This window comes from Schistocerca americana, chromosome X (assembly GCF_021461395.2).
Source record: "Schistocerca americana isolate TAMUIC-IGC-003095 chromosome X, iqSchAmer2.1, whole genome shotgun sequence".
NCBI lineage: Eukaryota > Metazoa > Arthropoda > Insecta > Orthoptera > Acrididae > Schistocerca > Schistocerca americana.
Genome location: NC_060130.1, coordinates 566988635 through 567014551, shown reverse-complemented (window position 1 = coordinate 567014551; position 25917 = coordinate 566988635). Strand labels below are relative to the sequence as shown.

The 25917-nt window shown below is 30.0% G+C and overlaps 3 pseudogenes; 2 read left to right on the top strand and 1 right to left on the bottom strand.

The window, feature by feature from the left end:
• Window positions 1-11168: 11168 nt before the first annotated feature.
• Window positions 11169-11982, top strand: LOC124555256 (annotated as a pseudogene).
• Window positions 11983-21929: 9947 nt separating this feature from the next.
• Window positions 21930-22931, top strand: LOC124556166 (annotated as a pseudogene).
• Window positions 22932-22960: 29 nt separating this feature from the next.
• On the bottom strand, window positions 22961-23640 carry LOC124556165 (annotated as a pseudogene).
• Between the last annotated feature and the right edge of the window lie 2277 nt (window positions 23641-25917).

The window sequence follows — 25917 nt, the reverse complement described above, 5'->3', positions numbered from 1 at the left end:
GTAGCCTTGTCGTGTCCAGTTATTACTTCTGTCGTCACGGAATTGTGACGGATGTGACCTGTAGTGATTGTTTTCCTGTTTTCGCATCCCGCGATTGTCAGTGTCAATTTCTAATTCTTGTAACAGTCCGTGAAAAGCTTCAATGTCGTCTTTGCAACGTCCTGCCAAAATAATGTGTCGTAAATGTTCAGGCAATTTGATTAAGCAAATGCGGATAAGTTCTGAGGGGCTGTATGGGTTTGAAAGATACTGATTCTTGTGCAACATGTCTTCAAAATATTTCATAAGACTGGAAAATTCAGATTGTTCGAAACGTTTCATCATTATGATGCTTTGTTTTACTCGATCTTGTGTGGCCTGAGACCAATATGCTGAGAGGAAGGCATGGTAAAACTCTCCTTCATTGTGGCAATCGTGAATGACCGACCGCATTCTTACAGCTGGTTCATTCTCTAAGTAGCCACACATAAATTCTAACCTGTGCTCCAATGACCAGTTGGGAGGAAAACAATGAGAGAATTGATGGAGCCACGCTTGTGGATGAATGTCGTTGGCAGAATTCTTAAACGTTTTGAATTTACGTGTAGTAATGAACAGCTTATAGTCAAAATCATCATGTCGGCGAGTCGCATGTCGGTCATTGTTACGTCGCTTCGGCGGTTCCGACTCAAAATTCGGTGCACATTGCCAATTTCTTTCATAACTTCAGAAATGCCCTATGTTATTATTTTGTGGCTGTTCCGTATTTCTATGTCCCTCTTCCCTTATTGGGGCGCGAGTGTCCTCTGAAATACGTAATTCTTGTATTACCTGTGTTAGCTGATCTTGTACTTCCCGGATTTCTCTTTGGTGTTGCGTATCAATTTGATTCAGATTTTGTTTCAGTTTCCTAATTTGTTCGCTCTCTTCTGTGTTATTAAAGACTACCGGTTTTGTGTCATTCAGATTATCATCTACCTTCGTAGATAAATTATTTAGCTGATCCGAAAGTTCAACTACTTTCTCTGATAATGAACTAAATTCCTCCATGTGTCTTTCTACTGTGTCCTTTAAGTTTTCCTGAGTTTTTGTAAGTTGCGTAACCGAATCGGTAGATGCAACTGAGTCAATTTTAGCTTGCAAGGTCTCATGATTTTCATGAACAATAATTTGCAGTTCTTTTATGGCTGCTTCGTGATTCTGTAATGCATTTTCATTCCGCAAAAAAATAGGTTGAAAATGCTCAAAAATTTGTGTTTTTACGTCGTTACAGACTTTTTGACATTTCGATTCGATTTTATGTAACTCAGTAGTTAAATCTTCACGTGTTAGTTCAAGTGTGGTGTCTAACTTTTGAAGATTTTCTTCCATTGTGTCTAACTTTTGAAGCTTTTGTCCCATTTGTTTCTGATTTTGTTCAAGTGTTGAGTCTAACTTTTGTAGCTTTTGTCCCATTTGTTGCATTAACTGTAATAACAATGCACTGGTGTCTGAAACATGTTCCTCAGTGCTTTTCGGCAGTGAATTTGCACTGGCAACATTCACATTTTGACAAGCGGAAAACGCGTCTTCACTCATTTGGGAAAACGGTGAGGACGCAAAACCTGAATCTACAGTATTTGCAAAATTGTGTCCTGTCATTTCGGATTCCTGAGGCGAGCTGTTGCCGACCGATCGATCGATAATGCTTCCCTCTTCACTAATTGTTTCACTGTCCACGCCATTGTTTGCCGCCCGCTCCATTTCGCTATGCACAATTACCAAATTACTACTTTGAACATCAGTTAATTCATCACTCGGTGGCGCTAACACACTGCTTTCATTTTCACTGTCATTTCTCAATTTACTTTGGAGCCTAGTATTACGTTTTTCACACGCCATTATTGTCACAGTATTTCACACGATAACACAGAAAAGCACAATTTGAAGAGCAAAAATAAGAGAACACATTAACATAACACTGAAAATAATATCTAGTTAATTGCAGCTGCGAAATACTTGGTGCAAATCTACATGCATACCACAACTGTTTTATTGTACAACAATGAAAGTCTGCAAATACAAAGGAGATTTTCTCTACAATTACGCACTAGCAATAAACAAAATCTACACTAATTAAACAAACTACAACAAAAGATCAGAAGATTCCAGTGAGGTATCCTGGCAGGGTCGCCATATGAAACGTCCCCTTTGAACAATAATACAAGACTGTGCTTTACCTGACACACAATATTTTTTAGCGCAACGCAATCTGACTTTCAAAAAAATCCCTACTAAAGAATGGCCCTGACTAACATTAAACTATACCTTTCACAAATCACTTACCTCACAAAAATCTTCGCTGCTCAAGCTACTGCAATAGAGCGAGCGCCACTACTGCCAGCTAAATAAAAGTTTCAAACTACTGAAGGCACTAACTACTGATAGGGATAGTTAGCAAATGAAAGATATTAATAGAGAACAAACAATGTATTTACCTTGATATCATATCATATATAAATATAGCAGTTCATGACAAATTTCAAAACTCCGCTATCTCTCTCCCCACATCCACCACTGCTGGCAGCTCACCTCCAACTGCGCAACGCTACGCGCTGTTCACAGCCAGCTGCCTCTGCCCAAGACTACAATGGCAGACAACAATGCAAACTAGCCACAGACTGCACACAGCACAGCCAGTGATTTTCATATTGAGCGCTACGTAATGTTGCCAATAAGAAAACATAAACAGCCTACTTACATAGAGAAAACATAAACAGCCTACTTACAATATTCACAGTAGGAATAGATGTTGACACACAAGGATTATCTCTCACATTGTATGTCAAGAAAGAGGAAAAATTGAATCATTTGGAACATTGGGTATAATTTATGCTATATTATCAATTGGGCTAATAGGATTTATTGTATGAGCGCATCACATATTCACAGTAGGAATAGAAGTTGACACATGAGCATACTTTACATCAGCAACAGTAATTATTGCTGTACCTACAGGAATTAAGGTATTTAGATGATTAGCTACACTATATGGAACTAAATTCAAATTCAATCCACCATTATTACGAGCTTTTGGATTTATTTTCCTATTTACAATTGGTGGACTAACAGGATTAGTATTAGCAAATTCATCACTTGATTTTGTATTACATGATACATACTATTTAGTAGCCCACTTCCATTATGTATTATCTATAGGAGCAGTATTTGCAATTATAAGAGGTGTTATTCTATGATACCCACTATTTACAGAATTAACTGTAAATAATACATGATTAAAAATCCAATTTACAATTATATTAAATGGAGTACACCCAATATTCTTCCCTCAACACTTCTTAGGGCTAGCAGGAATACCACGACGATATTCAGACTATCCAGATGCATATACATCATGAAATGTAGTGTCAAGAAATTGATCTTCAATTTCTATTGTAGGAATCATTATATTCATTGTAATTATATGAGAAAGAATGGTTACAAACCGAGCAATCATATTTAGAGCTAACATAAGAAGATCAACAGAATGACTACAAAATAACCCACCTGCAGAACATAGTTACTCAGAACTACCACTAATTTCTAGATTCTAATATGGCAGATTAGTGCAGTAGATTTAAGCTCTACAAATAAAGGTTTGACCTTTTATTAGAAAAATTCATTATGGCAACATGATCAAATTTATCCCTTCAAGATGGAGCTTCACCATTAATGGAGCTACTATCATTCTTCCCTGATCATACTATGGTCGTATTATTATTAATCACAGTAATTATAGGTTATGCCCTAAGTTATACACTATTTATTGCCTATACGAACCGAAACATACTTCACGGACGTTTAATTGAAACAATCTGAACAGCATTACCAGAAATTATGCTAATTTTTATTGCACTTCCATCATTACGACTACTATTATTTACTTGATGATTCAGTAGATGCAATAATCACAATTAAAACCATTGGACGACAATGATACTGAAGATACGATTATTCAGACTTTATAGATGTAGAATTTGACACTTATATAACACCAGAATAAGACCTAGAAAACGACGGATTTCGACTTCTAGATGTAGATAACCGAACAATTCTATCAATAAATACGGAGGTACGAGTTTTAACAAGAGCATCAGGCGTTCTACACTCACGAGCAGTACTTGCGTTACGGGTTAAAATTGATGCAACGCCAGGTCGACTAAACCAAGGAATATTTACAATAAACAGACCTGGACTGTTCTTTGGACAATGCTCAGAAATCTGTAGAGCAAACCACAGATTCATGCCAAATGTAATTGAAGGAACTTCAGTAAACTTATATATCAAGTGATTATCTAAGATAATTCAAGGAGTTAGTTAAAATGTATAACATTAGAGTGTCAATCTAAAATAACTAAATAATTAGTACACCTTGAAATACATCAGATGACTGATAGTAAGTAATGGTCTCTTAAACCTAAAAATAGTAAATTAACGACTACTTCTAATGGGGAAATTTAATCCAAATCCCTCAAATATCCCCTCTCATATTATTCTCCCTATTCGTTATATTTTTGGTTAGATTAATTTTATTTAATCAAATAAACTTTTTCTCATTTAAAACAAATCTTACTAAAAGAGCTGAAAAAAGAACAATAGATTTAAAAAACTTGAATTGAAAATGATAACAAATTTATTTTCAACATTTGATCCATCAACTAATATCTTCAATTTACTACTAAATTGAACTAGAACATTCTTAGGATTATTATTAATCCCATCAATGTTTTGACTTACACCATCACAGATTAATATTATTTGAAATAGACTAAACTTAACCTTACACAATGAATTTAAAATATTACTAGGACCAAAATCATTTAATGGAACAACATTCATCTTTATCTCAATTTTTATTATAATACTATTTAATAATTTTATAGGATTATTCCTTTACATATTTACTAGAACAAGACATTTAGCATTAATATTTGCAATTGCTTTACCTATATGATTAAGATTTATGTTATTTGGATGAATTAATCATACCAATCACATATTTACACACCTTGTTCCTCTGGGAACACCGCCTGCATTAATATCATTTATAGTATTAATTGAAACAATTAGAAATGTCATTCGACCAGGTACGCTAGCAGTACGACTAGCAGCAAATATAATTGCAGGACACTTACCATTAACATTACTAGGAAATACAGGACCATGTATAGCAATAAACTTAATTTCACTATTAACTATTAGGCAAATACTTCTATTAATCCTAGAATCAGCAGTAGCAATAATTCAAGCTTATGTTTTCTCAATTTCAAAAACTTTTTGTTCTAGAGAGGTATACTAAACTTATGTTAACAACTCACTCAAACCACCCATTCCACTTAGTAGATTATTGACCTTGACCATTAACAGGAGCAATTGGAGCAATAGTTCTAGTATCAGGATTAGCAAAATGATTTCACCTATTTTATATTAACTTATTTATAATCGGATTCGGAATTACCCTACTAACTATAATCCAATGATGATGAGATGTAGTACGAGAAGGGCCATACCAAGGGCTACATAAGGGATTTGTATCAATTGGATTACGATGAGGAATAATTTTATTTATTGCATCAGAAGTGCTAATCTTTGTTTCATTTTTCTGAGCATTTTTTGGAAGTAGACTAGCACCTACTATTGAACCAAGGATACTATGACCCCCAATAGAAATTCAACCTCATAATCCTACACAAATTCCATTACTTAATACAGCTATTCTTTTGGCATCAGGAGTAACAGTAACATGAGCACATCATAGGTTAATAGAATTTAATCATATTCAAGCATTGCAAGGACTATTCTTTACAGTATTACTAGGACTATACTTTACTATACTTCAGGCATACGAATATTGAGAAGCGCCCTTCAGCATTGCAGATGCAGTTTATGGATCAACATTCTTTGTTGCAACAGTATTCCATGGTCTACAAGTAATTATCGCAACAATTTTCTTATCAACATGTCTACTTAGACAATCAATAAACCAATTCTCAACAAGACACCACTTTGGATTTGAAGCAGCAGCATGATACTGACACTTTGTAGATGTAGTATGATTATTCTGATACATCTCTATTTATTGATGAGGTAGATAATTGTTTTTCTAGTATAAATAGTACATTTGACTTCCAATCAGAAAGCTTGGTATAAATCAAGAAAGACAATCCTGATTTTATCTACAAGAATTTTTATTAGATTTATTATCCCAATAATTGTTATAATCCTTGGAATAACATTATCAAAAAAATTAATTAATGACCGAGAAAAAAGATCACCATTTGAGTGTGGATTTGACCCAAAAAGTTCAGTACGAATACCATTCTCACTTCGATTCTCCTTAATTGCAGGAAATTTTCTTAATTGTTGTGTCGAAATCGCACTAATCCTTCCAAATGTAATTATTTTTAAAACTTCAGACATTATAATCTCAACAGTATCAACAATATTATTTTATTATACTATTACTAGGCGGATTATACCATGAATTAAATCAAGGAGCCTTACAATCATTAGAATAAAGGGTTGTAGTTAAGTATAACATTTGGGTTGCATTCAGACAGTATTGGTTTAATCAATCAACCATAAATAGAATAAGAAGCGAAATGTTGCAGTCAGTTTCGACCTGGAAGGTTGGTATATAAAATACCCTTATTCTTATTAATTGAAGCCAAAAAGAGGTGTATTACTGTTAATAATATAATTGAACTATAAAGTTCCAATTAAGGAAATGTAAAGCCAATATGAAACCTGCTAACTTTTTATATTGCCGGCCGAAGTGGATGTGCGGTTAAAGGCGCTGCAGTCTGGAACCGCAAGACCGCTACGATCGCAGGTTCGAATCCAGCCTCGGGCATGGATGTTTGTGATGTCCTTAGGTGAGTTAGGTTTAACTAGTTCTAAGTTCTAGGGGACTGATGACCTCAGCAGTTGAGTCCCATAGTGCTCAGAGCCATTTGAACCATTTTTTATATTAGCGGTTAAACTCCGTTAACATTTCTAAAATTGACATAGTTTAAATAAAACATTACATTTTCACTGTAAAAATATTATATGTATATTTATAAATACGTAAAAGTAAAAATACTTCCTTAACATCTTCAGTGTCACGCTCTAATTGTAAGCTATTTAAGTAAACGAAAAATAATACCATCAAAATAAATATTCAAAAAATAAAAGTTAAAAGATAAATCTGAAAATTAGAATCATATCAACCCTGTAAATAACCAATTAAATAAATAAATAGTCTATATAAACCTTGACCACCAAATAATTCACCTCAGCCATAATCAAATGATTTAGATGAATAATAACCTAATTTTAAAGGAATATATCTAATATACTTAGTTGAAAGAAAGGGTATAAACCATATAGAACCAGCAAATCTGACAAAAGAAAGTAATCTTAAAGAAAATAAATTTTGAGAAAAATCAAAATTAGAAATGAGATAACCCAAATAAGCACCTAAAACAACTACAGTAATAGTTTAAAACTTTAAATAATAAGGCAGTGCAATCACATGAGGAACAGGGAAAATTAATCTAGACAAAAGGCTACCACCAAAAACAGCAACAAACAATAAACCAATTATACCAAACGAAATATAATAACCCTTATCATCAAAAGAAAATCTAGAATAAAAATTATTATCACCAGATATATAATAATAAAAAAGACGAAAAGAATAAGAAGCAGTTAAACCAGTAGAAAACAAATAAAAAAAATCAAGGGATTAATTCGTCTTAAACAAACCTTCTTAAGAACTAAATCCTTTGAATAAAACCCTTCTAAAAAAGGTATACCACACAAAGACAAACTAGTAACATGAAAACAAACTGAAGCTAAAGGTATAAAATTAACAATTGAACCTATAAAACGAATATCCAGAGAATCCTTTAAATTATGAATTATTGAACATGCACACATAAACAATAAAGCCTTAAACAAAGCATGAGCTAATAAATGAAAAAATTTTGAATAACCCATAGCAAAAATTCTTATTATTAAACCAAGTTGTCTTAAAGTAGAAAGAGCAATAATTTTCTTCAAATCAATTTCAAAATTAACCCCCAAACCAGCCATAAATATAGTTATACAACCAATTAAAAGTAAGAATCAACCAGAATTATAAGTATCTAATATTGGTCTGAAACGAATTACTAAATAAACCCCAGCAGTAACAAGAGTCGAAGAATCAACCAAAGCAGAAATAGGAGTAGGAGCAGCCATAGCAGCAGGAAGTCAAGAAGAAAAGGGAATTTGAGCTCTTTTAGTTATAGCTGCTAAAAGAATTAAAATAGTAATAAGCTTTATTTCAAAAGAATTAGAGATAAAATCATAATAATAAATATAATTTCACCACCAAAATTCAATATTCAAGCAATAGAAATTATATTAGCAACATCACCAATACGATTAGAAAGTGCAGTTAACATACCTTCACTATAAGATTTCACATTTTGGTAGTAAATAACTAAACAATAAGAAACTAAACCCAAACCATCCCATCCTAATAAAATTCTAATCAAATTAGGACTAATAATTAAAAAACCTATAGAAAAAATAAATATTAAAACAATAACAATAAAACGATTTATATTCTTTTCTCCCGATATATAATCCTCTCTAAAATAAATAACCAAAGAAGAAATATATATAACAAAAGACATAAAAATAAGAGACATTCAATCCAAAATTAAAGTCATAACAACCATAGAATCATTTAAATTAAAATGTTCTCAGTCAACAAAAACTCTATAATCAATTATTAAATAATAAATACCCAAAATAAAAATTATAGTTCTAGAAAAAAATAAAGAAAAAAACTCAAAGAACAAATAGAAAATAAATTCACAGCCTAAGATGAAAAACTGATATCATTGATTCCACAAAACAACATTTTTAATTAAAATACTTCAGCAACCTAAAAAAAAAATACTTACCCTTTAAACAAAGAATGTTTAAAGGCAATCAATGTAAGAGTAAAAGATGATATTCACGAAATTAACCAAGAGAACAAATATAAACACCAGAATAATAATTACCATGCTGAGAATAAGAATACATATATAAAGTATAAACAGCTCTAAAAAAAGACAAAAAAATTAAAGCAAAAAATCTAAAAGAAGATCAAGACAAAATTCTATTTAATAATCTAAGTTCACCTACCAAATTTGAAGAAGGAGGAGCAGCAATATTAGATGATCTCAAAAGGAACCATCATAAAGCTATACTTGGTATCAAATTAATTAAACCCTTGTTAATTAATAGTCTTCGTCTACCTAAACGTTCATAAATAATATTAGATAAACAAAATAAACCAGAAGAACATAAACCATGACCAACCATTAAAGAAAGAGAATCTATACAACCTCATCAATTCATGGTCATCAGTCCTCCAATAACCATTCTTATATGAGCAACAGAAGAATATGCAATTAAAGACTTTAAATCAACCTGACGAAAACAAATAAATCTAACAATAACCCCACCAGTTAAACCTAAAGACAATAAAAAATTATTGAACTTTAAACCCAAATAAGAAATAACCTTCATAACACGAAAAAAACCATAACCACCTAACTTTAATAAAACACCAGCAAGAATCACTCTACCTGAAATAGGGGCCTCAACATGAGCCTTAGCAAGCCATAAATGAACCAAAAATATTGGCATCTTAACTAAAAAAGCAAGATTAATAAACACATAAAATAAAAAATAATAAGAACCAAAATCAACCAATAAAGGAAAATATAAAGTATTAGAAAAATCATAAACCCTAAATAATACTAATAATAAAGGTAATCTAGCAACCATAGTATAAAAAATTAAATAAACACCAGCCTGTAAGCGTTCAGGTTGATAACCGCAACCCAAAATCAAAAGTAAAGTAGGAACTAATCTAGCCTCAAAAAAATGTAAAAAGAAAGAAGACTCAATCTAGCAAACAAACAATAAAGCATAATCATTAAAATTAAGACCATAAAGACAATGAATTAGAATGATAAGAACTTAAAGAAACTGAACCTCTAGCAGTGATTATTAAAGAACAAATTCAAAAACTAAAAGAAAAATAATCAACACCAAAATAATATCTAATTATACTCAAATCATAAAAACAAAACTAGACAGAAGTATTAAAGAATGAACCAACCATCAACAATTATTAACCAAACAAAGAGGGGTCAAAGAAATAGTTATAAATAAATACTTTAACATAAAGATAAACCAAAAGAATTAAAAAAATCATTTCCATGAGAACGAATTATTGAAACTAAAATAGAAAGACCTAAAGCACCTTCACAAACCGAAAAAACAAAAAAAATAAAAGGAAAAAAACAATCATAATCAAACTCAATAAGAAAAACAGTAACTAATATAAATAAAGAATGAACAATATATTGTAATCTCAAAAGAATCATTAATAAATGCTCACGTTTAGAAGAAAAAACGTAAACACCAGCAAAATAAACCAATAAAGAAGTAAAGACTGAGAATATAAACATTAGTTTTAATAGTTTAAAAAAAACGCCGGTCTTGTCAACCGGAAATAAGTCCAGCCGCCACTTTTAAAACTTCAGAGGTGGAAAAGCTTAGATCATCGGTCCCCAAAACCGATATTTTAATAAACTAACCCCTGAAATGATCGAAATAATAATTATATCACTATCAAACGTAATAAATATAAATTTTATTAAATTGAGACAACCAATATCAATAATGCTTTTCATTATCCTACAAACTTTTCAAGTTGGACTAATAACAGGAACTATAATGGAAATATATTGATTATCATATATTTTATTTTTAACGTCTCTTGGTGTTATATTAGTTCTATTTATTTATATTACGAGAATTGCATCAAACGAAATATTTCAACCTAAATCAATTATGATAATTATTACCTTAACAATATGAGTATTTATTATATCAACATTAATTACTTTAGATATAACAATATTTATAGACTTTTTCAAGAATACTGAAACTATAAATATTTATAATTCAATCAATTATCAAGAAATAACAATATCTTTAGAAAAACTATATAATAGACAAACATTCATTATCACAATAATAATAATAATTTATTTATTATGAGCACTATTAGCAGTTGTTAAAATCACTAATATTAACCAGGAGATAATCTACTAATGAATAAACCGTTACGATTAAGACATCCTTTAATTAAAATCATTAATAACTCTTAAGTTGATTTACCCGCACCAACAAATATTTCAGTTTGATGAAATTTTGGGTCCCTACTAGGGCTATGTTTGGTACTTCAAATTGTAACTCGACTATTTTTAGATATACATTATACATCAAATATTGAAATAGCATTTAGTATTGTTGTTCACATCTGCCGAGACGTAAATAATGGTCGAATTATTCGAACCTTAGATGCAAATGGAGCTTCTATATTTTTTATTTGTATTTATTTACATGTAGGATGAGGAATTTACTACGGATCTTACATATACATACACACCTGAATAATTGGTACAGTAATTCTATTCTTAGTTATAACAACTGCATTTATAGGATACGTTTTACCTTGAGGTCAAATATCATTTTGAGGTGCGACAGTAATTACTAATTTATTATCAGCAATTCCATATTTAGGAACAGATTTAGTTCAATGAGTGTGGGGAAGGTTTGCTGTTGATAACACAACACTAAATCGATTCCCTACATTCCATTTTGTACTACCTTTTATTATTGCTGCAATGGCAGCAATTCATTTATTCTTTATTCACCAAACAGGGTCTAATAACCCCTTAGGCCTAAATGGAGATATTGAAAAAATTTCATTTCACCCATACTTTCAAGGATTCTATTACATTTGTATTAATAACATCATTATTAATTATACTGTGCTTGATTAATCCTTACCTCCGAGGGGATCCAGATAATTTTGTACCTGCTAACTCATTAGTAACCCCCATTCATATTCAACCAGAATGATATTTCTTATTTGCATATGCAATTCTACGATCAATCCTTAATAAGCTAGGAGGTGTTATTGCATTATTCTTATCAATTAGACTCTTAATAATTTTACCATTTTATAATAAAACACCATTTCCTTTTAATTGGTTGTATAACTATATTTATGGCTGGTTTGGGGGCTAATTTTGAATTTGATTTGAAAAAATTGATTGCGCTTTCTACTTTAAGACAACTTGGTTTAATAATAAGAATTTTGGCTATGGGTTATCCAAAACATGCATTTTTTCATTTATTAGCTCATGCTTTGTTTAAGGCGTTATTGTTTATGTGTGCAGGTTCAATAATTCATAATTTACAGGATTCTCAGGATATTCATTTTATAGGTTCAATTGTTAATTTTATACCTTTAACTTCAGTTTGTTACACTGTTTCTAGTTTGTCTTTGTGTGGTATACTTTTTTTAGCAGGGTTTTATTCAAAGGATTTAATTCTTGAGATGGTTTGTTTAAGATGAATTAATTGTTTGATTCTTTTTCTTTATTTCTTTTCTACTGGTTTAACTGCTTCTTATTCTTTTCGTCTTTTTTATTATTCAATATCTGGTGATAATAATTTTTATTCTAGATTTTCTTTTGATGATAAGGGTTATTATATTTCGTTTGGTGTAATTGGTTTATTGTTTGTTGCTGTTTCTGGTGGTAGCCTTTTGTCTTGATTAATTTTCCCTGTTCCTCATGTGATTGCCTTGCCTTATTATTTAAAGTTTTTAACTATTACTGTAGTTGTTTTAGGTGCTTATTTAGGTTATCTTATTTCTAATTTTGATTTTTCTCAAAATTTATTATCTTTAAGTATACTTTCTTTTGTCAGATTTGCTGGTTCTATATAGCTTATACCCTTTCTTTCAACTAAGTTTATTAGATATACTCCTTTAAAATTAGGTTGTTATTCATCTAAATCAATTGATTATGGTTGAGGTAAATCATTTGGTGGTCAAGGTTTATATAGACTATTTATTTATTTAATAGGTTATATACAGGGTTGATATGATTCTAATTTTAAGATTTATCTTTTACCTTTTATATTTTGAATATTTATTTTGGTGGTAATATTTTTCGTTTACTTAAATAGCTTACAATTAAAGCGTGACACTGAAGATGTGTAGGAAGTATTTTTACTTTTAGGTATTTATAAATATACATATATTATTTTTACAGTGAAAATGTAATGTTTTATTTAAATTATATAAATTTTAGAAATGTTAACGGAGTTTAACCGCTAATATAAAAAGTTAGCAGCTTTCATATTGGCTTTACATTTCCTTAATTGGAACTTTATAGTTCAATTATATTATTAACAGTAATATGCCTCGTTTTTGACTTCAGTTAATAAGAATAAGGGTATTTTATTTACCAACCTTCCAGGTCGAAACTGACTGCAATATTTCGCTTCTTATTCTATTTAAGGTTGATTGACTATATCATTATTTTTTGAATGCAACCCAAATGTTATAGTTAACTACAACCCTTTCTTCTGCTCATTGTAAGGCTCTTTGATTTCATTCATGGCATAGTCCGCCTAGTAATACTATAATAAAAAATATTGTTGATACTGTTCAGATTATAATGTCTAAAGTTTTAAAAATAATTACATTTGGAAGGATTAGTGCGATTTCTACATCAACAATTAAGAAAATTCCTGCAATTAAGAAGAATCGAAGTGAGAATGGTATTCGTGCTGAACTTTTCGGGTCAAATCCACACTCAAATGGTGATCTTTTTTCTCGGTCATTAATTAATTTTTTAGATAATGTTGTTCCAAGGATTATAACAATTATTGGGATAATAAATCTAATAAAAATTCTTGTAGAAAAAACCAGGATTGTTTTTCTTGATTTATACCAAGCTTTCTAATTGGAAGTCAAATGTACTTCTCATACTAAAATAACAATTATCTACCTCATCAATAAATAGAGATGTATAAGAATAATCATACTACGTCTACAAAGTGTCAGTATCATGCTGCTGCTTCAAATCCAAAGTGGTGTCTTGGTGAGAATTGGTTTATTGAATGTCGAAGTAGTCATGTTGATAAGAAAATAGTTCCATTACTTACATGTAGACCATGGAATCCTGTTGCAACAAAGAATGTTGATCCATAAACAGCATCTGCAATGGTGAAGGGTGCTTCTCAATATTCGTATGCTTGAAGTATAGTAAAGTATAGTATTAGTAATACTGTAAAGAATAGTCCTTGCAATGCTTGAATATGATTAGATTCTATTAAACTATGATGTGCTCATGTTACTGTTACTCCTGATGCCAAAAGAATAGCTGTATTAAGTAATGGAATTTGTATTGGATTAAAAGGTTGAATTCAAATTGGGGGTCATAGTATCCCTATTTCAATAGTAGGTGCTAGTCTTCTTCTAAAAAATGCTCAGAAAAACGAAACAAAGAATAGTATTCTGAAGCAATAAATAAAATTATTCCTCATCGTAATACAATTGATACAAATCCTGTATGTAGCCCTTCTCGTACTACATCTCATCATCATTGGATTATAGTTAATAGGGTAATTCCAAATCCGATTATATATAAGTTAATATGAAATAGGTGAAATCATATTGCTAATCCTGATACTAGAACTATTGCTCCAATTGCTCCTGTTAATGGTCAAGGTCTATAATCTACTAAGTGGAATGGGTGGTTTGAGTGAGTTGTTAACATAGGTTTAGTATACTTCGCTAGAATATAAAGTTCTTAAAATTGAGAAAACATAAGCTTGAATTAGTGCTACTGGTGATTCTAGGATTAATAGAAGTATTTGCCCAATAATTAATAGTGAAATTAAGTTTATTGCTATAGACGGTCCTGTATATCCTAGTAATGTTAATGGTAAGTGTCCTGCAATTATTTTTGCTGCTAGTCGTACTGCTAGCGTACCTGGTCGAATGACATTTCTGATTGTTTCAATTAATACTATAAATGATGTTAATGCAGGCAGCATTCCTTGAGGAACAAGGAGTGTAAATATGTGATTGGTATGAATAATTCATCCATATAACATAAGTCTTAATCATATAGGTAGAGCGATTGCAAATGTTAATGCTAAATGTCTTGTTCTAGTAAAGATGTAAGGGAATAATCCTATAAAATTATTAAGTAGTATTATAATAGAAATTGAAATAAAGATGAATGTTGTTCCATTAAATGATTTTGGTCCTAGTAATGTTTTAAATTCATTGTGTAAAGTTAAGTTTAGTTTATTACAAATGATATTAATCCGTGATGGTGTAAGTCAAAACATTGATGGGACTAATAATAATCCTAAGAACGTTCTGATTCAATTTAATGATAAATTTAAGATATTGGTTGACGGATCAAATGTTGAAAATAAGTTTGTTATCATTTTCAATTCAAGTTTTTTATATCAATTGTTCTTTGTTCTGCTCTTTTAATAAGATTTGGTTTAAATGAGAAAAAGTTTATTTGATTAAATAAAATTAATGTTGCCGAAAATATAATGAATAGAGAGAATCATATGAGAGGGGCTATTTGAGGGATTTGTATTAAATTTCCCCATTAGAAGTAGTTGTTAATTTACTATTTTTTGATTTAAGAGACCATTACTTACTTTCAGTCATCTGATGTATTTCAAGGTGTACTAATTATTTAGTTATTTTAGATTGACACTCTAATGTTATACATTTTAACTAACTCCTTAGATTATCTTAGATAATCACTTGATAAATAAGTTTACTGAAGTTCTTTCTATTACAATTGGTATGAATCTGTTGTTTGCTCCACAGATTTCTGAGCATTGTCCAAAGAACAGTCCAGGTCAGTTTATTATAAATGTTCCTTGGTTTAGTCGACCTGGCGTTGCGTCAATTTTAACCCCTAATGCAGGTACTGCTCATGAGTGTAGAACGTCTGATGCTCTTGTTAATACTCGTACTTCCGTATTTATTCGTAGAATTGTTCGGTTATCTACATCAAGAAGTCGAAATCCGTCGTTTTCTAGGTCTTGTTCTGGTGTTATATAAGTGTCAAATTCTACGTCTATAAAGTCTGAATATTCGTATCTTCAGTATCATTGTCGTCCAATGGTTTTAATTGTGATTATTGCATCTACTGAATAATCAAGTAAATATAGTAGTCGTAATGATGGAAGTGCAATAAAAATTTGCGTAATTGCTGGTAATGCTGTTCAGATTGTTTCAATTAAATGTCCGTGAAGTATGTTTCGGTTTGTATAGGCAATAAATAGTATATAACCTAGGGCATAACATACAATTACTGTGATTAATAATAATACGACCATAGTATGATCATGGAAGAATGATAGTTGCTCCATTAATGGTGAAGCTCCAACTTGAAGGGATAAATTTGATCATGTTGCCATAATGAATTTTTCTAATAAAAGGTCAAACCTTTATTTGCAGAGCTTAAATCTACTGCACTAATCTGCCATATTAGAATCTAGAAATTAGTGATAGTTCTGAGTAACTATGTTCTACAGGCAGGTTATTTTGTAGTCATTCCGTTGACCTTCTTATGTTAGCTCCAAATGTGATTGCTCGGTTTGTAACCATTCTTTCTCATATAATTACAATGAATATAATGATTCCTACAATAGAAATTGTAGATCCAATTCTTGACACTACATTTCATGATGTATATGCATCTGGATAGTCTGAATACCGTCGTGGTATTCCTGCTAGCCCTAAGAAGTGTTGAGGGAAGAATGTTAAGTTTACTCCAATAAATATATTTGTAATTAGATTTTTAATCATGTATTATTTATAGTTAATCCTGTATATAGTGGGTATCGTTGAATAACACTTCCTATAATTGCAAAAACTGCTCCTATAGATAATACATATGGAAGTGGGCTACTACATAGTATGTATCATGTAATACAATACCAAGTGATGAATTTGCTAATACTAATCCTGTTAGTCCACCAATTGTGAATAGAAAAATAAGTCCTAAAGCTCATAATAATGGTGGATTGAATTTGAATTGAGTTCCACATAGTGTTGCTAATCATCTGAATACCTTAATTCTTGTAGGTACAGGAATAATTATTGTTGCTGATGTAAAGAATGCTCGTGTGTCAACATCTATTCCTACTGTGAATCTGTGATGTGCTCATACAATAAATCCTTTTAGCCCAATTGATAATATAGCATAAATTATACCCAATGTTCCATATGATTCAATGTTTCCTCTTCGTTGACATACAATGTGATAGATAATCCCAAATCCTGGTAGAATAAAAATGTAAACTTCTGGGCGTCCAAAGAATCAAAATAGGTGTTGATATAGAATTGGGTCACCTCCTTCTGCAGGGTCAAAGAATGATGCATTTAAATTTCGGTCTGTTAATAGTATAGTAAAGGCTCCCGCTAATACTGGAAGTGAAAGGAGGAGGAGAAGGGCTGTAATAGCTACAGATCATACAAATAAAGGTGTTTGATCTAGAGTTATACTTTCTGATCGTATATTAATTGGTGTTGTAATGAAGTTTACTGCACCAAGAATAGATGATACACCTGCTAAGTGGAGTGAAAAAATAGCTAGGTCTACAGATGCACCCCCATGTGCGATAGCTCCTGCAAGAGGGGGGTTAACTGTTCATCCTGTACCAGCACCATTATCTACCATAGAAGTTGTAAGAGGAAGGGTTAATGAAGGCAGTAGTAATCAAAAACTTAAGTTATTTATTTGTGGAAATGCTGTATCTGATGCACCAATCATTAATGGTACGGGTCAATTACCAAATCCACCAATCATAATAGATATTACTATAAAAATCTATTACAAATGCGTGGGCTGTAATAATAACATTATAAAATCGGTCATCTCCAATTAGAGATCCAGGTTGACCAAGTTCAGCACGAATAAGTATTCTTATTGATGTTCCTACTATTCCTGCTCACGCTCCAAATAAGAAAGTACCAATATCCTTATGGTTTGTTGAGAGTAATCATTTTTGCGGTAAGATGGCTGAATTTTAGGTGGTAGACTGTAAATCTACTTATGAGATGTATCTCTCTTACGTTGTTTTAGGTCTTATACTCAATTATGATTCTAGACAGCAATTCTAGAGGAGTAAAATTTTACTAAGGCCTAAATGATTAATCTTTTAATTATAACTTTGAAGGTTATTAGTATAATTAACTTAAGTCCTTAGTATATGAGATTAAGGTTGATGTTGAGATTAATCCTATTGTTGAAATTATTACTGTTATAGGAAGAATAATTCTTGATTTGTGAGACTTTAATTTTATAGATCATGAATTTTCAGTGTATGACATAATTAGGGCTGAGGATCTAATTCATATATATTAATAAAGTGTAATTGTAGTTAATACAACCATAAAGGTTATATTAGTTGTTATGTTATTTTCTATTAATGATTGTATTACAATTCATTTTGGTAGAAATCCAAGGAATGGTGGTAAACCACCTAGGGATAGGAGAGATAGAAATATTATGAATTTTAATTCAGTTTTTATATTTCTGGCTGAATAAATTTGGTTTATAAAAAATAGATTTATTTGCTTAAATAATATGACCATAATTAATGTTAATAGTGAGTAAATAATAAAATATAGTTCTCAGATGTTTTCTCTGACTGTTAGGGTTCCAAGTATTCACCCTAAATGTCTAATTGAGGAATATGCTAGAAGTTGGCGTAGAGATGTTCGATTTAAGCCACCTATTGCCCCAATAATAATTCTTAGAATGATAATTGTTCAAATGAAAGTTCTTAGTTAAATACAATAAGATAATACCATTATTGGGGCAATATTTTGTCATGCTATTAGTGTTAAACAAATATTTCATTTCGAGGCTCCTATTACTTCTGGAAATCAGAAATGAAAGGGTGCAGCCCCAGTCTTTAATAATAATCAAGATCTAATTATTATTGAGGGAATAAATTCTATTTCTCACCCTATTGGATACTTTATTTGAATCAGCAAAATTGAAAATAATAGTATTGTCGATGCTATTGCTTGGACAATAAAATATTTAATTGACAACTCATTTATTATTATATTTTTATTTCTTGTTAGCAGCAGAATAAATGAAAGTAAGTTGATCTCAGGTCCTATTCAAACTCTGAATCAGGAGTTTGATGATATGGACAGGATCGTTCCTATCATTAATAACGATAGGAAGAGAAATTTTGTAGAGTTGTTGGTCATTAAAAAGGAGAGGCTTGATACCTCTATAAATTGGGTATGAACCCATCAGCTTGTTTGGCTTACCTTTTTACATTAAGGTGTATGATGCACGTTAGTTTTTGTTAATAAAGGAGGTAGTTTAATTCAGTCTTATGTAATTTTTAATTAAGGTAATTTTTATTTACTTGATTTACCCTATCAAGGTAACCCTTTAATCAGGCACTTCATTTATATTTAATATATAAATTAAAATTTTTTTTGAATTTGTTTTTGTATTATTTTGATTATTTCTAATTAATTTATCTCGATTCGGATAATTTGAATACATATATATATAATAAATAATTTATATTAATATCTTACATTTAATTAAATTTAAATACCTATAATGTTATTTTATTACTATTAAATGATTATTTCAATACTTTTATTTGCCTAGGATTATAGTTACTTATGTTTTTAGCTTAAAATAGGTTATTATGTTATAACTTATATAATAATATGTAATTTAATATTAAATATTATTTTAATTGGATTTAATAAATTTAGTTAATGATATTAAATATAAAATAATATATTAATATAAGTGATTATATTAATTAAAATTACATAATTTTCTATAATTATATTATATAACTAATTAATATTTAAGTTAATTTCAATATAAAGTTAATTTCATATTAATAACATATTACATTAAATTACATGCTTTGTAAAAAATATATTTATTATATTGTTTAATCTTTCTGTATTATTAGTGAAAAGAAAGATTTAATGAGAAAGAATATAATACATTTATGGGTAGACATGTTCCATATTAATCTTTATTTATATATAGTAGAGACGTTGTTGTGGTCATACGGGGGTGCATTTCTTTTTTTTGTCATTTTTTGTGTTTTTTTTCTTTAAATATTTGACAAATCTTTTTATGAATCCGTGAAATTTAAATAATAAACAAGGATTAGTTACCCTTTTGTTTTAAATGTTAATTATATTTACCTGAGTACTATTAGTTAAGGTCTTTAAACCCAAAGAATTTGGCGGTACCTCATTCCATTCAGAGGAACCTACCCCGTTATTAATAAAACACTATTTACTCTACTTAATTTATTTGTTTGTATATCTCCGTTACCAGAGAATCTTTTTAGAGCTATAATTCTCAAGATTTATAATTATAAAATATTTCAGGTCAAGGTGCAGCTTATAGTTAAGAGGAGGTGGGTTACAATTGATTTTTGTATATAACGGATTTGATGGTGAAATACTGTTAATGAAGGTGGATTTGATAGTAATTTAATTTATTAAATTTAACTGATATTGCTTGAGGTGTGTACACATCGCCTATCGCTCTCATTATTGATTATTCTATTTTATTCTTTTTAGGTAGCTTCAATTTAGATGAGATAAGTTGTAACATAGTAGATGAACTTGAATGTGTATCTAGGAAGATTTTCAAGATATAACTTATTAGTAAATTGTTTCATTTACACTGAAAATTTTTCTGTGCGAATCAGGATATCTTGATTATTTATTTTATTATATTTATTATTTGCTTGTTTAATTATTTAATAAAAATAATTTTGTCTAATTTTGTCCTAGTATATTTTGTAGAACTGATTTTTTATTGGTGATGTAATTGTTGTATGAAATATTATTTTAAATTTTATAACGTAGATTTTATTTATTCTACCTTTTGTATCAGGGTTTATCAAAATTTTAGTATTTACTTTAGTTGTCTCGATTTGGGTTGATTTATAAATAATTTATAGTTAATGTATCGTAATTATTATTGAATTATTTATAGAAATGAGATGTTAATCGTTTCCCAAGGTATCTAGTTTCTTTAGAAAAAATTTAATTTTTTTAAGCTAATTGTTTTTATTTTAGTTTTTTAGTATAAATATTAACTTATTTGTTCTTTAAGGGATAAGCCTTGAAGTTAATAACCTATAATTAGTTTTATGAAATATAATAGTAAGCATGAAACCAGCTATCTTTAAGATTACGTTTTAGTTCATAATCTTTTATTTTGATTTTATAAGTATTTTAGGTTTTTAAATAAGATTATTGATTTAATTTTAAAATTATTGTTATAATGATAGAATTAGTATATTTATTTGTATATAATTTTTACCTTGTGAATTTTTTATAAGCTTCTAGGCAAAATTGATTTGTGCCTGTTTATCAAAGACATGTCCTCTTGAAAATACTTTGAGGTCTGGCCTGCTCACTGAGCGGATTTTTAAAGAGCCGCGGTATTTTGACCGTGCAAAGGTAGCATATTCATTAGTCTCTTCATTAGTGGCTGGTATGAATGGCTTGACGAGAAACCAACTGTCTCTTAATAAATTTTTGAATTTAACTTTTGAGTCAAAAGGCTTAAATTTTTCCTTAGGATGAGAAGACCCTATAGAGCTCACCTTAGGGATAACGGTGTAATTGTTTTTGAGAGCTCATATCGACAAAGCAGATTGCGACCTTGACATTGGATTAAGAAAAACTTTGGGTGAAGTAGCCCAGTAATTAGGTCTGTTCGACCTGTAAATTCTTACATGATCTGAGTTCAGACCAGCGTGAGCCCAGTCGGTTTCTATCCTAAGATTATTAATTCATATTAGTACGAAAGGACCATATGGTTGAAATATTTTTTATTTTATTGATTAATATTAATTAGATTACTATTTTGACAGATTAATGTGTTGAATTTAGAATTCATTTATGTAGGTTTTATCTACAAATAGTATTGATACTTTATGATTTATTTATGTTTATTTTGAATTTTCTTTTATTAGTTATTTGTGTTTTAATTAGTGTTGCCTTTTTAACTTTATTAGAGTGTAAGGCTTTAGGTTATATCCAAATTCGAAAGGGTCCAAATAAAGTAGGATTTGTAGGAATTCCTCAACCCTTTAGTGATGCTGTTAAGTTAATTTTCAAGGAGCAGCCAATTCCTATTATATCTAATAATTTACTTTATTATTTTTGTCCTGTTTTTAATTTAATATTTTCCGTGGCTGTTTGAGTGATTTTCCCGTACTTAACTTAAATATGCTCTTTTTCTTATGGATTTTTGTTTTTTTTATGTTGTACTAGATTAGGTGTTTATACCGTTATAATTGCAGGTTGGTCTTCTAATTCAAATTATTCTTTATTAGGTTCACTTCGGTCTGTTGCTCAAACAATTTCATACGAAGTTAGTTTGGCTTTAATTTTATTATCTTTGATTATTTTAATTGGTAGTTTTAACATGTTTGATTTTATAAATAATCAGCTTCATTGTTGATTTATTATAATTTCTTTTCCTTTAGCTTTAGCTTGTTTTGCTTCTTGTTAAGCTGAAACTAACGGTACACCTTTTGATTTTGCTGAAGGTGAATCTGAGTTAGTTTCAGGTTTTAATATTGAATATCGTGCAGGCGGGTTTACATTAATTTTTTTAGCTGAGTATAATAGAATAGTATTTATAAGAATATTATTAGCTTTAATTTTTGTAGGTGGTGATTTTTATTCTTTTATATTTTTATTAAGCTTGCTGTTATGTCCTTTGGTTTTATTTGAGTTCGTGATACATTACCACGTTTTCGTTATGATAAGTTAATGTACTTAGCTTGAAAAAGTTTTTTGCCTTTATCTTTGAATTTTTTTTCTTTGTTGGTTTAAAGATTATATTTATTTCATTTATTTAGTGAAATTTTTTAAGAAAAGTTAATAGAAGAGTTAAACTTCTAGTTTTATGTTTTCAAAACATATGCTCTTCCTAAGCTAATTAACTTATTATTCCTTAATTAGTTTATCTCATGTGTTTGCAACATGAACATCAATTAAGAAGTATGTAAAGTAGATAATTGTTAAGATTTGTCCTGATATATTATAAGGTTCTTCAACAGGTCGTTTACCAATTCATGTTAATAAGCATACAACAGCAACTATAATTCAGAATAAAATCTGATTAATAGGATAGAATTGAATACCTCAGAATGGTGTTTTATTTTAAATGGTAAAATTATTAAGATTCTAATTGATAAGAATAATGCAATAACACCTCCTAGCTTATTAGGGATTGATCGTAGAATTGCATATGCAAATAAGAAATATCATTCTGGTTGAATATGAACGGGAGTTACTAATGGGTTAGCAGGTACAAAATTATCTAGATCCCCTAGGAGGTAAGGATTAATCAAGCACAGTATAATTAATAATGATGTTATTAATACAAATGTAATAGAATCCTTGAAAGTAAAGTATGGGTGAAATGGAACTTTTTCAATTTCTCCATTTAGGCCTAAGGGGTTATTAAACCCTATTTGGTGAAGAAAGAATAAATGAATTGCTGCCATTGCAGTAATAATAAATGGTAGCACAAAACGGAATGTAAAGAATCGATTTAATGTTGCGTTATCAACAGCAAACCCTCACCAAACTCATTGAACTAAATCTGTTCCTAAATATGGAGTTACTGATAATATACGGATGTACGAGTATTAACAAGAGCATCAGAAATTGTACACTCATGAGCAGTACCTGCACTAGGGGTTAAAATTGAGGCAATGCCATGTCGACTACACCAAGGAACATTTACAATAAACCGACCTGGACTGTTCTTTGGACAATGCTCAGAAATCTGTGGAGCAAACCACAGATTCATACCAATTGTAATTGTAAGAACTTCAGTAAACTTATTTATCAAGTGATTATCTAACATAATCTAAGGAGTTAGATAACATGTATAAAATTAGAGTGTCAATCTAAAATAACTAAATAATTAGTACACCTTGAAATCAGATGACTGAAAGTAAGTAAAATACTAAATTAACGATTACTTCTGATGGGGAATTTTAATCCAAATCCCTCAAACATTCCCTCTCATATGATACTCCCTATTCATTATATTTTCGGCTACATTACTTTTATTTAATCAAATAAACTTTTTCTCATTTAAACCAAATCTTATTAAAAGAGCAGAAAAAAGAACAATTGATATAAAAAACTTGAATTGAAAATGATAACAAACTTATTTTCAACATTTGATCCATCAACTAATCACTTCAATTTATCATTCTTAGGATTATTATTATTCCCATCACTTTTTTGACTTACACCATCACGGATTAATATAATTTGAAATAAACTAAACTTAACCTTACACAATGAATTTAAAACACTACTAGGACCAAAATCATTTAATGGAACAACATTCATCTTTACCTCAATTTTTTTTATGATACTATTTAATAATTTTATAGGATTATTCCCTTACATCTTTACTAGAACAAGACATTTAGCATTAACATTTGCAATCGCTCTACCTATATGATTAAGATTTATGTAATTTGGATGAATTAATCATACCAATCACAAATTTACATACCTTGTTCCTCAAGATACACCGCCAGCATTAATATCATTTATAGTATTACTTGAAACAATTAGAAATGTCATTCGACCAGGTATGCTAGCAGTACAACTAGCAGCAAATATAATATGCAGGACACTTACTATTAACTTTACAAGGAAATACACGACCATCTATAGCAGTAAACTTAATTTCACTATTGGTTATTGGGCAAATACTTCTATTAATCCTAGAATCAACAGTAGCAATAATTCAAGCTTATGTTTTCTTAATTTTAAGAACTTTATATTCTAGAGAAGTATACTAAACCTACGTTAACAACTCACTCAAACCCCCCTTTCCACTTAGTTAATTATAGACCTTGACCATTAATAGGAGCAATTGGAGCAATAAATCTAGTAACAGGATTAGCAAATTATTTCACTTACTTCATTTTAACTTATTTATAATCGGATTCGGAATTACCCTACTAACTATAATCCAATGATGACGAGATGTTATACGAGAAGGGACATTCGAAGGGCTACATACGGGATTTGTATCAATTGGATTACAATGAGGAATAATTTTATTTATTGCATCACAAGTACTATTCTTTGTTTCATTTTTCTGAGCATTTTTTAGAAGAAGACTAGCACCTACTATTGAACTAGGGATACTATGACCCCCAATAGGAATTCAACCTTTTAATCCTATACAAATTCCATTACTTAATACAGCTATTCTTTTGGCATCAGGAGTAATAGTAACATGAGCATATCATAGTTTAATAGAATCTAATCATACTCAAGCATTACAAGGACTATTCTTTACAGTATTACTAGGACTATACTTTACTATACTTCAACATACGAATATTGAGAAGCACCCTTCACCATTGCAGATGCAGTTTATGGATCAATATTCTTTGTTGAAACAGGATTCCATGGTCTACATGTAATTATCAGAACAATTTTCTTATCAACATGTCATCTTCGACATTCAATAAACCAATTCTCACAAAGACAGCACTTTTGATGTGAAGCAGCAGCATGATACTGACACTTTGTAGATGTAATATTATTATTCTTATACATCTCTATTTATTGATGAGGTAGATAATTGTTTTTCTAGTATAAATAGTAGATTTGACTTCCAATCAGAAAGCTTGGTATAAATCAAGAAAAACAATCCTGATTTTATCTACAAGAATTTTTAATAGATTTATTATCCCAATAATTGTTATAATCCTTGCAACAACATTATCAAAAGAATTAATTAATGACCGAGAAAAAAGATCCCCATTTGAGTGTGGATATGACCCAAAAAGTTCAGCATGAATACCATTCTCACTTCGATTCCTCTTAATTGCAGAAATTTTCTTAATTTTTTATGTAGAAATGGCACTAATCCTTCCAAT